Genomic DNA, 15,132 nt, shown 5'->3' with positions numbered 1-15,132 from the left:
AAGCACTAGGTCAACATGTCACACTGCAAGTACCGCTGCTGAAACCACTGAGGACTTCGCTGATGTCCTGAAACCTTTGTCTAGAGACCAACAAAAAAGAAGAAAGGATTCTTTTCAACAAAGGATGAAAACGGAAACAGATTCTCCACTTGCCTAATTAAAGGTAAATGACTTTTTAAAAATTATTCTCCAAGAAAACACATACTTTTCAAAAACTATTTCAAGAATCCGTTTATAAAGATGTTCCATGAATTCAGGTAAGAAAATAACAAAATTCAAAAAACTCAAAACTCACACATCTAATTATAGTTCAAGTTTCTTAGTAAAGTTATATCTAAAGCTTTTTTATTAAATTTCATCATTTTTATTAACTGCTGCAGCCACTGGGACAGTGCTTGGTACCTAGTAGGAATTCAATAACTATTTATTGATTAAAGCTAAAAATTAATTTGAAGTGTCTTCCAGCATCTCTCAAATCTATAGTTCTGAAAATATTACCAGCTGAGGAAATATTCCTGATAATTTTGCAGTCTTCTTCTTTCACTCTTTTTTTTTCAAACATTGTACCAGTGGGACTAGAAATGATACACTTGAAATCCAACAGTAATCAAAGTACAGGTTTCCACAGAAACCAAAACCCAAATGCTTTCATTTTTTTCTCATGCAGAGATACAACAGCTGATTCAAACTTACTTAAGAGGATAAATACTGTTCAAGTGATTACATGTTCATGTAATGTGCTAAATATATGATGAGGATTCTAAATCCCATTTGTTTTTAGCTGTGAACTTATTTTAGGGTTTGGAATTTCTAATTTGTTTTCTTAAATATCCCAATTGCTATATTCTTAAAAAAGTGTCTTTGTTTGTTTGCTTGTTTGTCTGGTTGGTTGGCTAGTTGTTGTTTTTGTTTTTTAGTGCAGGTAGTTTGAGAGATGATCCAGGGAAGCAGGGAAGTGAAACAGAGAAAGGAAGTCAATATAAGGTATGCTATTTAGTGGATTAGGGCTCTAAGCAAAGGGGGCTCCATTTCATTGGGCTCCTATGGGAGACAGTGTAGAGGTGTCTCCACTGAGAGTGAAGAGACGATCCTTTATCCAGCAGCTCCCATTTGTCATCAACTGAGGACTGCTTCCAGCATTATTAACTTGTGGCACTTCAGGATTCTTTGCAGCCTAAAGTGGGCCCAGCTGATTATAGCCATTGGAAGGAGCCCGAAGCAGAGGGTTGCACGTACCTGCAATGAGATGCCATCTTTGCACACAGGGATAGTGAGTGCCAAGGGGATATGGGCAGGGCACCAATAGTGTCTGCTACTGTAGCCTAGAAAGTGTTTTGTCATTTTTATTGTTGTTGTTTTTGTTACATTGCATAATTATTTAATAATTATATTTGGTTATCTTGAAATGTTTAACTGATATGTATCAAATTCATCTATTGAGCAACAACCGAAAGTAAATAAATAAGTAAACAAGTAACATTTTAAAATGTCACTATTATGATATTTGTGTCACCAAGCACCATATGTGGGTACAAAGAAAACCCTAGAACATTTTCATAAAAGACAACAGTTAGTTCCCTATGAAATACTGTAAAAATTCTCACCAGAACTTTCTGGAATTGGCCTCACTCCTCGTTGTTTCTTGGTCTATTTATTGTGGTTCAAACTGAGATCCCCTTTATGCACCCTCAGAAAATATGTGTGTATACAAATCAATACTTCAGTCACAGACACACAGGACATATTCTATAATTTCAGACAATTCACAGCCATTAAATATCTGCCAAACTTCAGTCCTAGGTAGTGTCTCCAAACATCACGAGCCACAGTCCACTTGAGTGACGCAAGGTCCACAGGGTCAACCATCTGTTTTCTCACTCATCATTAAAGAATGACTTTGTGGTAATAATGTGCTAATATTTAAAAACAATTATGAGGGTGGAGGATTTATGTGTATATCATAAAATATTTAAAAGGACATTTTAAACTGACAATCCAAGAAAATAGACACTATATTCTAAAGCAAAATGCAAAATGTATGGTAAATGATTAGACATCTGGTTCTGAGACACTTAAAGCCTCCACACTCCTTGAAGGTAAAACAGAATCAGGGATCGGAGATCAGAGGAGGAGTTTTTGGGGGTTTTTTGTTTTGTTTTTTATTAATTTTTATTGGAGTATCGTTGCTTTACAATGTTGTGTTAGTTTCTACTGTACAGCAAAGTGAATCAGCCATACGTATACATCTATCTCCTCTTTTTTGGATTTCCTTCCCATTTCAGTCACCACAGAGCGTTGAGTAGAGTTCCCTGTGCTATACAGCAGGTTCTCATTAGTTATCTATTTTATACATAGTAGTGTCTATGCATCAATCCCAATCTCCCAATTCATCCCATCCTCCCTTACCCGCTTGGTGTCCATATGTTTGTTCTCTACATCTGTGTGTCTATTTCTGCTTTGCAAATAAGTTCATCTGTATCATTTTTCTAGATTCCACATACAAGAGATATTATATGATATTTGTTTTTCTCTTTCTGACTTCCTTCACTCTGTATGACAGTCTCTAGGTCCATCCATGTCTCTGCAAAAGGCACAATTTCATTCCTTTTTATAGCTGAGTAATATTCCATTGTATATATGTACCACATCTTCTTTATCCATTCTTCTGTTGATGGAATGGACATTTAGGTTGCTTCCACGTTCTGGCTATTGTAACAGAGGAGGATTTTTGAAGAGAATTTCTTTTCAGAAAGCTTCAGGCATGGGATACTTCCTTCTTTAATATAGTCTAAAGACTTTATTAAAGTCATCTGGAGCTTGATTTCATTCCTTTGCAACTTACTCCTTCGGAGATAACATGGAAGAAGTCCACATTCTGATTTATCTGGAAAATCTAAGAGGGTGGTTAGGTGTTTTAATGTTAGAACAAATAGAGGTTGCTGCAATGAGCATCCTGAACTTTTAGATCTTGTGGAGACAATGAAATAAATATTTCCTACAATCAAATTTAGGCCACATGCAAAGGAGGGCTTGTTTTACATCTTTTTTCAATGAGACCATCTGGGGGAGTCAACAGAGTCCAGTAACATGAAGTTATCTAGAGGTATCACTAGCTGACCAGGCGCTGAGGAAGGAGTTGATGATAAGCAGGAACAGAGGTACATTCAGTCTTGTCAAAGTAATTGCACAGGGAGTGAGGCCTGACATTGGGAGGGACTCCAAATGTCCCACAAAATCACTCCATGAGAATCAGTTTTAAATACCCGCCATGTTTGGCAAGCATCAAAGGTAGATCAGCATCGTTGGATGAGTGAACTTAGAATTCTCCCTTCCCCTTGCCTCCTCTCTGTCCACAGCCTCCAACTCTGGAAGAGCCAACTCAATATCAAGATCTCCTAAGCAAGTACAAAAAAAAAAACAGGCCAATTTTACTTATAAATTTGGTTTCAAAAATGCTGACTACATTACAAAAATAATATCTCATAATCAATTAGAGTAGATTCCAGAAATGCAAGAATGAGTCAACATTTAAAAATCTAGCAATGTGATATTCCTCTTCAAATTTCAAAAAAAAAATTAAAATAATCATCTTACTAGGAGTCGAAATGCTTTTAATGAAAACTATAAAACTGAAAACTATAAACAAAATCTCTTAGAAAACTAGAAATGCTGGATGAGGCTGCTTACAATAAAAGAGGAAGTTTCTTTCCCCCAAAGGGACTCAGATCACAGGTACAAGACAAAAGGGAAATGAATGCTGGACAACACATCTCATAATAATCAACAGAAACCTCTGATTACAGAGACTGTCACCCTCTGAGCTTTTGCTCGTATGGGAAGCTACCTGCTGTCAGACCTAAGAAAACATGAGGAATTAAGGCTGCCTGGAAATCATCTTCATCTTCATCTGAAATGGTGACATTCTCTGCTTTTCCTCTTGATTTCTGGTCCACCCATAACTGTGGCTTCCTTATCGTTTTGATTTGCCAGGAGCCCAGAAGACACTGCACCATCTCACAGCCTCCTTTCATCTTCAACGCCCATGCCAGCAACTCTGCTTCACAGTTCACATCCCCAGGAGAGATCATCTGATCCGTCTTGCTTGTCTTTTTATATCAGTCCAGGGCACAGATTTGTACCTGGCCTTTGGGTCAGATGCCTACTTCTTACCTAGTCAGCTGCTAACAGGAAAGTCACATGGTCTTCACAGCAGGGAATTCAGATGAGGAACTTTTGTGTAACCTGGTACCTAATAAGACCTAGCTCAATGATTACAGAAATCTGAACAAATCACTTAATATCCTTAAGCTTTCCATGCCTACCTCACAAGGTTTTAGTGATCATCATATGAGATAATTTACATTCAAGCTTTTTGAAATCTCTACAGTAAAACAATATATGTGGTATAAATATGCACAAATTTAATTTTTAAATCATTTAGTTTTGTGTACGTAATGATTGACTCTGTAGAACTTGTGGTCAGTCCTCAAAAATGAAGTGCTTGGTACAGATTCCCTCAAATATGCAGGGTAAAGTTTCCCTTAAAAAACAGTCTGAGTTATAGCTTCTTAATTTAAATCAGTTGAGATGAAAATTTCTGTGATTCTTTTCAGCTGCCTAGCCCTGTGCAAAATGTCTTTCCACAAAAGGATTAAAACCTCATCTTGAAAATATTTTCTATGACTCTAATAATCATTGATCAATTATCTTGCACGAAGGCACTAAATAAGGCCTTATCCTCAAGGTCTGACCATTTTGAAGGGCTGAAAAATGGAGTTCAGAATGCTTTAAAATATAAAAGAGAAACTACTGGTTTTTGTGAAATCTCGGCCAAGGGTACAGTCTCCACACAAGATCACCCTCATTTCTGACACCAATTCCATGTTTGGAGGCTTCCCAAAGGGAAGCTCATGTTCAATAATTCTCTGGAAGGACTTACAGAACTCACTGAAAGCTTAAACTCACAGTTATGGTTTATTACACGGAAAGGCTGCAAATTAAAATCATCCAAGGAAGAAGTGCATAGGGCAGAGTCCAGGAAAGGTACCAGCTACAGAGCCTCTGTTGCTCTGTCTTCATAAATCATGGACACAGTACATTCCCAGCATCAATGTGGGCAATATTCATGGAGTATTGCCAACCAGGGAAGCTCATCGAAGTCTTTGGTGTCCAGGGGTTTTTACTGGGATTAAATCACACACTGCCTATGTGGTTGATCTTTAGTTTCCAAAGTATCCCAGACAGCAGGCTGATACCTTTAGTCTCCTGTTCTTTGCAGAGGCAAAACTAATACCATGTAACCCAAAGCTCCATCATAAATCACATCATTAGATTGCCAGTGGTCAAAGCCTTCAGGAAAACAAAGAATCTCCTATCAGGCAGGAAATTTCAAAGACTTAGAGGTTGCCCCAATAGCAGAGGACAAAAACCAGACCTCTCCTTGGGTAAGATTAATTCTTCACAACACAATAATTAAGTGTGATAAGTGGGATTTAACTCAATCAGAACTTTAATAAGATGACCCTCAGGGAGACTAGGGACCAATAGTGAGGCTAGGGAAGAATCACATCAGATTGATATGATGGGTACAGAGGTACAAAAGTGAACCAAGATAATCTAAGAAAGGCAAACAAGCCAGGTCTTTCTGTCTGCAGTCTGTCTTCCCACTAATTTGTTTAGAAAGTTTTATTGAGCTATAATTTACATACCATAAAATTGACCCATTTTAACTGTACAATTCAACCATCTTTATTAAACTTTCAGAGTTGTGAAACCATCACTACAACCCAGTGAGAGAACATTTCCGTCACCCCAGAAAGATTCCCTGTGCCAGTTTGTAATCAATCCTTATTCTTACCCCCAACCCCAGAAATCCCTGACCTGCTTTCTGTCTCTATAGACTTGGCTTTACTGGACATTGCATAAAGTGGAAACATACAGTATGTTGTCTTCGGCGTTGGACTTCTTAGCATAATGTTTTTGGAGATTCGCTTATGTTGTAGCATTAATCGGTGGCTTAGTCTTTTTTATTGCTGAGATTATTGGGATATTATTGCATTCCACTGTATGGATAAACCACATTTTGCTTATTCATTCACCAGCTGGTGGCCCTTTGGATTGTTTTCACTTTTTTTCTTAACTGTGCGGCATATGGGATTTTAGTTCCCCTACCAGGGATCGAACTCGTGTCCTCTGCTTTGAGAGCGCGGAGTCTTAACCACTGGACCGCCAGGGAAGTCCCTGTTTTCATTTCTTGCATTTATGAATAATGTCGCTACTATGAGCAAACCTTTATGTGGATATGTTTATATGTTTGGGTAGAGATCTAGGAATGGACTTGTCAGGTTTCATGATAAATTTAACTTTTTAAGAAACTGTAGAGCTGTTTTCCAAAGTTGTAGCATTTTACAGTCCTACTAACAAAGTATGAGGGCTTCAGTTGTTATATGTCCTTCTCCACATTTGTTATTATCTGCCATTTTTACTATAGCTATTTTAGTGAGTAAGAAGTGACTTCTCATTTATTTTTCAAACAAATTTATTTTTATACTGCACTGGTAAGGTGCTACTATTATTAAGGTGTTATTAAGAAAAATACAAGGAAATAAGCTCAGTAAGAGTTGCTCTGCCCCTGCCTTTACCCTAGAGGAGACATCTTACTATGATTATTCTTTTCCTTTGAAACTTTTATATCTTAGACCTGTAACTTGCAATTATCATTGGAGAATACCAAATGCATTATTACTGCTCTTCAAATGACTGTCACATCTATTTATCTCTCTGGTGGCAGGCACACTGTTATTTCCCTGTAAAATTGCCCATATTTACTAAGAGAAACTATAACAAAAGTGGAGTGGATAAAATATGAACAGGAAATATAGCAAGGGGAGGTAACAGAGAAACATATACTGCATTTAGATAAACGATCACAGATTTTATGATATAATGCAGAACAACGTTGTAAACACTTAATAATTTGATTGGCTGCCTGATCTACCAATTAAACTTAAATTTACAATCGCAGTATCTACCCACTTACAAAAACCACCATGCACAATAAACAGGAAAGTGAGAAGTGAGAAAAACATGGGAAGCAGAAAAAAGGATACAAAAGGAGAAGGTAGAAAAAGAGATAAAGAGGATTATAACGTGTGATTTATAAATGGTGTAAACAAGCACTTAAATATTTAATTTCATACAATTCACAATGTAAAGCACTATCAGGGTGATTAGTTTTGGTAGTGAGGGGAGAGGTATTGCAGAAGTTACCTTTCAGGGAATATAAGGAGCTGCAGGCAGCTATAGCTCAGGAGCTCCTGCACAGTGATTGCATTTGTCCCCCTACACGATGATGTCACCTTAATGATGTTGAGTCTGGAGCAAGAACCAGGAGAGCCAATTCTTTGTAACAACACCTTAATTCAACGATGTATCCCCCAGGGTATATTTGGCAGTGTCTGGAGCTACTTTTAGTTGTTACAGCACCCTGCAATTCACAGGGAACCTCCCCACGGCAAAGAATTATCTGGTCCACGTCAGCAGTTCCGAGGCTGAGAAACACTGCCTTTAGTGGAAGCATACAGATAATTATTATAAACTCTACCTGAGTAGTCATTTATAGCCCCCAATTAAAGCTCTGCAGAGCACAAAGAATTGACCTTTTACTGAAATTGCTGGCAGTCTCACCAGCAACTGCATATACTTTTTGGATCCCTTGGCCAATGTGTTTTTTTTCTGCATGGTCACATTCCTCTTGGTAACATTTTTGTAGCCTGGTGCATTAAATCGTGAACATAATCTAATCTTAACAATGGACGGGAAGATGTGAGTGTTAGTGCATGTGTGGGAGGTCTCTTCCTGCCAATCTGTGGCACACCTGAAACACTAAAACTACCTGAAAAAATTAAAATCCATAGGTGGCCTGAGAGAAATTTTAGATAAGTGCCTTTCCTTCTTGCCTTTCTGCAAAACTGCTTTAAAAAGAGTAAACTGCTGGGCCTCCCTGGTGGCGCAGTGGTTGAGGGTCCGCCTGCCGATGCAGGGGACATGGGTTCGTGCCCCGGTCCAGGAAGATCCCACAAGTCGCAGAGCGGCTGGGCCCGTGGGCCATTGCCGCTGGGCCTGCGCATCTGGAGCCTGTGCTCTGCAGTGGGAGAGGCCACAGCAGTGAGAGGCCCGTGTACTGAAAAAAAAAAAGTAAACTGCTTTTGAGTTTCATCTCTTATGTCTCCTGTGTAACTTATTTAAAGCTTAAAAAAATGCAATAACATGTCTTTAAAGGCAGGCTGCAGGAAAGAAGAGGAAAAATAAAAGATGCCAAAAACATAAACTGGGAAAACGATTTCTACAAAAGTCTCTAAACAGACTCGAAAAATTCCTGTACTCGAAATGATTCTATTCCTAGTATTTCATAACCAAATTTCATGATCACTTCCCTAAATCCTTTTATTTTTTTTTTTTTTTCGGTACGCGGGCCTCTCACTGTTGTGGCCTCTCCCGTTGCGGAGCACAGGCTCTGGACGCGCAGGCTCAGCGGCCATTGCTCACAGGCCCAGCCACTCCGCGGCACGTGGGATTTTGCAGGACCGGGGCGCGAACCCGTGTCCCCTGAATCGGCAGGCGGGCTCTCGACTACTGCACCACCAGGGAAGCCCCTTTTATATTTTTTGTTTATCCCATTTTGCAAGTCAGAGAAAAGGCCCTCTTTCCATTATGCAAATGAACTGTTATGACTTGTAGACTCACAGTCTGTCCGTCAAGCTTCATGTAGGAATGAATGTGTTAGACATATTCTATCACAGTAGCTTTATTTTTTATAATTTCCAAGTTGCTCACTGGAAACCTCTGGGAAATGGTGTGGAATATACCTCAGATGTGTCCCTTCCTCGAGAAACAAGGATAGGGAAGCTGGGAATTTATCCTCTGGGTCCTGTCAATCATTGGCTGAGGACTGTCCTGGGAGCATCATCTCCCCAACTCTTTCAGCCTTCCCCACAGGCAGGTTAGGGTGCTTGCAGCAGGACTTCATCTGCAGGTACCGGGAAGTGAGCTCTTAGGAGATCAGGACAGGGCATAAAGGCCCCCTGCTAAATAGCCCACGTGTAAGAGAAAATGTGGAGAGAGGTTAAAGGCACTCACTATTTTCTTTTTCAATTTGTTTGTAGTGAGCCGGTTATACATTTTTTCCTAAACAAAAAGTAAATATTACTTTACTTTTAGTAAAGTTAAAAAACGTATCCACGGGGCTTCCCTGGTGGCGCAGTGGTTGAGAGTCCACCTGCCGATGCAGGGGACGCGGGTTCGTACCCCAGTCCGGGAAGATCCCACATGCCGCGGAGCGGCTGGGCCCGTGAGCCATGGCCGCTGAGCCTGCACGTCCGGAGTCTGTGCTCCGCAACGGGAGAGGCCACAGCAGTGAGAGGCCTGCGTACCGCAAAAAAACAAAAAACAAACAAACAAAAAAACGTATCCACTAAATTTAAAAAAAAGCAATAATGTAACTCCCCCAAATCAAGAGACATGAATGTGGGAAGATGGGAGGTGGTAAAATTGCACTTTCCTCATCTTGCTTACCGTGGAGAAAACAGAGTAAGAAGATTTACCATGAAATATAAATTGATATTTATGATTTACATTTGAACAGTTTCTTTAAAGAAAAGTGGTTGGATGGATGGCAGTCAGAGGTTTTATGTTTCCTACCATTGCTTCCAGCCGTGCTACACTGAATCCTTCTTTCTTGTCCCTGAACTACATCTTGGGAGGATTCTGCAACTTTCTGATCACTTTGAGTTATTAAAGTCTAGTCTAATTTAAAGCACCAATCCTAAACTCAATTTAAACCTTAGCTCTTTCTTTCCTATTCCATGTCCATTTTCGAGAATATATTTGAGTTGCACCCTTAGTTACCTGGAGTAACGGAGGAAAATGGAATCTTCTCAGACTTCCTTCTCTCCCTTTTTTCTGTTTAAATCTTCTTAGAGGAAGACTTGCAAAAGGAGAGAGAGTAGCGAGGCTCATCTAAGATACTTACCTGAACGGTGATAGTGGCCACTAGACTTGGTCGTGCTCTGGTTTGAGCTGACTGTCCTTGCTGCTGCTGACCTCATGGTGGTGACAGTCCACATAGGGTGGTGTGAGAGTTTTTCTTAGAGTAGTGTTCACCTAATATTTACCCAGTTTTCTCTGTCGTAGATACCACATTCAGAGACAGCAGTATGTCTCCTGTTAGCTATGACAGTGGTTCATGCCTAGAACCACTTCTCTGGAAGGGACAAAACCTTATGAGGCTTATCAGTCACCTGGGATCATACTGCCTCATCAAATCTCTATGTCCTGCTTATGGAGCCACAGGAACTCCATACATCCTGTTTTGCACCCCTCCCAAGATCACAGAGAACTGAGATGGTTTGGGGAACTGGTTGCCCTCGTCTTCTTTCCATAGCTCACCATGATCCCATCTCACACTATTATCACAGGCTACTCTGAGAAGCCTCCCATATTAAAAAGTCACAAGGCCGTAAATGGGAATAGTCTCTATGTTTACATATATCCCTAAACTCTGGGGGGAAGATTGACAATCTCATCCAAGAACTCACGTGCTCCCTGGTACTCCAAGGGAAGGACCAGGGTGGCCATGTAGAGCAGGCAAAGTAACAACTATTCAGCTTTGGATTGAGTTGCAGGGGTTCATTTACTGTCAGCGTCTTCTACCTATTACCGATTCCCTTGGAGCTCCTCTCACTTCCTTGGAACAGAGAAAGTCTCTCACTGTGAACACTACTTCTCAGTGTCTCTAATGATGACCGACTTAGACCCATCCTCCTCTCTTGTCCTCTATATGGTCTAAGGGGAGGGGCATAGACTATAGTTGGACCATTTCTGCAGCCTCTTGTGAAGTGCAAGAGAAGGACTTGCCCTCAGTGGTTCTATCTTTGGAATCCGGAGCAGGGCTTCTCAGACATCATTGTGCATATATATCCCTGGAGGGTGTTGTTAAAATACATATCCTGATCCATTAAACCTGTGATGAGGCCTGAGAATCTGCATTTCTAATGAGCTCCCAGGTGATCCTGAGGCTGCTGATTCACAGACCATGCTTCACACAGCAGGGATAGAGTGCCTCACAACTCGTTGACCAGAGCTGTGTGTGCTCTAGTAACTAATTCCAAGGAAAGATGGGAGAGGGAGGCACACAGACAAGGCAGGAAAGGACACTTATCTATTTTGTATGAATTAAAAATGTTTTGTTTTTACTTTCACTAAAAATTTAAAAAGAACACAGAGGGTTAAGCAACACCGAAACCTAAAAATACATTTAAAAGATTGCTGTACTTATCAGGACTTTGACTAATTTTTTCTCTTCACTGGCTCACGGGCCCAGCCGCTCCGCAGCATGTGGGATCTTCCCGGACCGGGGCACGCCCCCGTGTCCCCTGCATCGGCAGGCGGACTCTCAACCACTGCACCACCAGGGAAGCCCCTTCTCTTCACTTTTATATGGAGTCTTCAATTCTGTTTTTTCAAATACAAGTCAAGGGACATACACAGCAGTTCATCCTGCTGCTAAAAGGAAGCGGTTTAGGCCTTTCTCACTTAAGGTGGCTATCTTTGTTTACCAAATATCTGTAAACCAAGAGGAAATTTAAAATACATTAAGTTGGACTCGGGGGGTAGTACTCTATGACAACATCAAACTGCTTTTGGATTCCTATTTGTTAAAGACAGAAAAAGTACAACCAGTCCACTTGCCTTTAGAACATAACATAAAAGCATGAAAATTCCCATAGTCCTTCCGCTAAATAAAAACGTATTAAATTAGAAAAACTTCTCTAAAGGGTTATTTAACCTAATAAAATACAACTGATGCCCCAGTTCTCTGAGTGTTTTGATCTGTGTTCCTGATGCATCACAGGGCTCGTGCTTCTACCCATAGTAACCTGTCAGGAGTTTCTTTCCTGTCTCGTTTCTAATGTGCGACTCCCCTAACGCAAGGTCTTTATTTGTTCTTCACGCTTTTCTTTCCCTTCCTCCAGGGTCACTGTCTTAGATGTGCTGCCGAGGTTAAATATGGATTCATGCTCACAGACTTTAGCCCTATTTCTTTCCAATTTCCGATTCGGGTAGGCCCTGGGTTCCCTGTACACTCAGCGCCATCTCTGGTCATGATCCGGAAGTGCAGGCCAGAAAAATTCCAATGTCATTCTTAAGTCCAGCAGTGCTCTCTCTAACGCGTTCTGGGCTGTATTTTTATCCCTGTATCTGCTAAAGAATCTGGCAATGGCTTACTGCCACACAGTCTAATCTTAGAGTAGCCAGTGCCAAAATAATGAACTTACGACCTCAGAAAGTGGAAAGTTTTAACTGAGAACCAGTTAAGTGAATTTGAGGTTAGGTTGCCTACAGAGCAAGGTGAAGGCTTGAAATGTTTTTTTTTCCCCAGAAAATATCCTCAATTATTAGGATATATTAAGTATACTCATTTTTCAGGGCTTCAGTAAGTATGTAATTATATAGATAATTGCATCAAGTTTTTCTTTTGTGTGTTTCAGACATACTTCCTGTATTCATGCATTTTTATTTTATCTGAAATCATGTTCAGTCTTTCTTGACTTTATTCTGCCCATCTTTCTATTTTTCTCCTTTCTCTACAGTATTTTTTCTTTCCCTCCTCTTGGGCCAAAATTTTTGTGGGTAAACCATGACTAAACATTTAAAAGATAGGTACTTCATTTGTACTTCATTTCATTAGTTAGATTGATTTTCTGTCTGATTATAACTTACTTATCTTGAGATCCATATTTCCGACTGCACAGGATAGATGGACTCCCAAGCTAATATGTTATTCAATATAATGAATATCTGTATTTTACCATTTAAAAACTATTAATCTTTTTTTTTTTTGCCGTGCCGATCTTTTTTCCCCAACCCAAGATTGAACCTGGGCCCTCAGCTGTCAAAGCACGGAGTCCTAACCACTGGACCACCATGGAATTTCCCCAAAATATTAAATTTTAATATGTCTTTTATGAGGCATGAGGTCTTTTATGGCCTCATGTTAAGAAGTATGTCTTCTGAAAACTTTTACCCTCATTTCAGGTAGCAAAGGCAGATATTTTGGGGCTAGGGAAGATTGTAGAATCCCTCAACCCATAGTATAAAGCAGTTTATCTTTTTACATTGTTATCTTGACTGCAAAAAACGTCAGTTGGCTATAGCAATAAGATCTATACTAGCATAACTTGAATTGGTATACAGACATTCCAAATAGTTATTAAGTAATTTCTAAATTAAAATAGTAAAATATCTGCACCATCACTTTTGAAAATTTTAGGGATTTAATTTTTTTACACTTTACTAATTTGCAGTATTTTCCAGAGACCTTTTTTTTTTAAATCAAGAGAAAAGCTGATTATCCAGATTATCTATCTGGAACGTGGTCTGTCATTGTCTGTTGAAGAATTTGGCGACTACTTCCATGATATAACTGTAGATTATACTTTATCAGTCAAGATTCTGACACCTAGATGTATATTTGAAATCTGACCAAGAACAATCTTATTCTTATGTTAAGCAATGGCATAAAATTTAAGTCAAAATATGCTTATCCTTATAAAAATGTATTAAGAACAAAAATAGGTTGTTGATATGTTTTCATAGCATAAAAATATAAACCTATTTCTCTGCACCAGATTAACTATCCAGGAAATAAGGCATTTGCAAGAGCATGCCCTCTACTTCAAAGGTCAATGGATGAAACTAGAAATTAGCAGAATTCCTGATTTACAAATTTAGTTTTTGCTATTTAATTTAAAAAATAAAAACAAAAAAACTCGGAACTTCAAGACAGATCTGCATCTTCATAGCTCCATGCTTAGAATTTGGCAGAAGGTAAATGACTGACACCTGTCTAAATGGTCATGTTAAAGACCTCCACCAGTGAACCATAAATCCCAAGAGAATCCTGATGAAATCAAGAAGAGGGAAGGGGAGGGCTAGCTAGCCCCACCAGATACTAACATAATCCAATCTATAAAGCCTCTGTTTTTAAACACTGTGGGATTTGCACATGGTTCATACAGAACCATGAAAAAAATAAGTATTCTGAAATACATACACAAATAGTATATGATAAAAGAACTCTTTTAAATTTGTGGATGTTGCTTTTTTTAATATGTGATGTTGGGATAACTGGATAGTGTATACAGTAAAATTTTCCATTACTCAAACCATACAATAGGATAAGCTTCAAATGGATCAGAGATTTAAACAAAAAGTGAAATCATACAAGTACTAGAAGAAAATTGGATGAATTACTCTATAATTGGCAAAGAAAATAACTTAACCATCTAAGATTCAAAATCCAGAGGCAAAGAAAAAAAGAAAAATACAAAATTTTGATCAGATTTAAATTTTTTTTAATTGTTAAAAACACTACAAGCAAAGCAATAAGTTACTAATCTGCAACTTAAACCACAGAGAAATAATTAATATCTCTAATATATTAAGTGCTTCTACAATAGAAAATGGACAACGGCCCTATGAACATGGGCTATAGAAATTAATAGTCAATTCACAGAAATAAGAAATTCAAATGGCTTTAACCATGTGAATAGGTTTTCAACCTTGCTCACAATAAGAAAATATGAAAATTAAAGTATACCATGCACATATGGTCACCTTATTTTTGATAACAGACGCAAGAATATACAATGGAGAAAAGACAGCCTCTTCAATAAGTGGTGCTGGGAAAACTGGACAGCTACATGTAAAAGAATGAAATTAGAACACTCCCTAACACCATACACAAAAATAAACTCAAAATGGATTAAAGATCTAAAGGTAAGTCCAGACACTATAAAACTCTTAGAGGAAAACATAGGCAGAACACTCTATGACATCAATTGTAGCAAGATCCTTTTTGACCCACCTCCTAGAGTGATGGAAATAAAAACAAAAATAAACAAATGGGACCTAATGAAACTTCAAAGCTTTCACATAGCAAAGGAAACCATAAAGAAGATGAAAAGACAGCCCTCAGAATGGGAGAAAATATTTGCAAATGAAGCAACTGACAAAGGGTTAATCTCCAAAATATACAAGCAGCTCATGCAGCTCAATAACAAAAAAACAAAC

This window comes from Phocoena phocoena, chromosome 12 (genome assembly GCF_963924675.1).
Source record: "Phocoena phocoena chromosome 12, mPhoPho1.1, whole genome shotgun sequence".
Taxonomy (NCBI): domain Eukaryota; kingdom Metazoa; phylum Chordata; class Mammalia; order Artiodactyla; family Phocoenidae; genus Phocoena; species Phocoena phocoena.
Note: the sequence above shows the minus strand (reverse complement) of the source record.